Raw genomic sequence first — 955 nt, forward strand, 5'->3', positions numbered from 1 at the left:
AATAATCTGACCAGCTGAACTCAAATAATTGGCGTGGCTGGTCACTGCCATGCCATTGGCCAGATGACCACCACGTCACAGCAACCCTGTCGAATGGGTGAACACTTTGCTTCATACGTTCGGGATGGGCCAAGTAACAATGACCAAGCATATGAGTAAAGAGTAGCGATATATGGCTTTAACGACATCAGCGAAAAGAGGTCCACGTAAAATATAGGAGCCCTGACACTTTCATCCGATACAGCATCTCGATGATCTTTAATGGAATTTCGCCACCACAATTGCATTGCTTGATCCTTTTTTTGTAAGTCGCCTCTGGATAATAGCAAACTTTTAAGGGCTGGATGGTAACCTTCAACGCATGATGTTGCATATATATCGAAGTGAGCATGACGATCGGTCCAGCAACGCACGAAACGCATCTTCCACATGTCTAACCACAACCTGTCTACATACTGTGTCTCTCTTGGCCTTTGCTGATGCAGTTGTTGAGGACATATTTTATATTCATTTGTTGTTGATGGTTGAGTAAGTAGTCGAAAAGTTTCACAAAATTTGCCGGTCTTAACTGAATCTTCAACTTTGTTTTTCCTCCGTTTCTTTTTAGATTGTTAAGACGAGGTATTGTGGACTGCACCTATTTGATCTTCGAATCGAACGGCAACAATGCCGATTGGCCTGAGGCGATCGGCCTCATTTTTGGTATTAGAAGTCCTGTGTTGTGTAGTGTCGGCTCGGGTATTTCTAAACTCACAAAATCGCTGAGTTTGAGTACTTGCTGTACGAGTGTCGTCTCTTTGAGTTTTGCGAGCATGTTTTCTAACATCCATGAGTATATGCCAAACACACAATATAACAGGAACTCCGGAAAAAACAGTTTCCAACGCATTCCTCAAAGCGGTATCACAGTCTGTTATAATCACCTGAGGATACGAAATCTCCTCAAGGTCCATAA

Source organism: Phytophthora parasitica (genome assembly GCF_000247585.1).
Source record: "Phytophthora parasitica INRA-310 unplaced genomic scaffold supercont2.7, whole genome shotgun sequence".
Taxonomy (NCBI): Eukaryota; Oomycota; class Peronosporomycetes; order Peronosporales; family Peronosporaceae; genus Phytophthora; species Phytophthora nicotianae.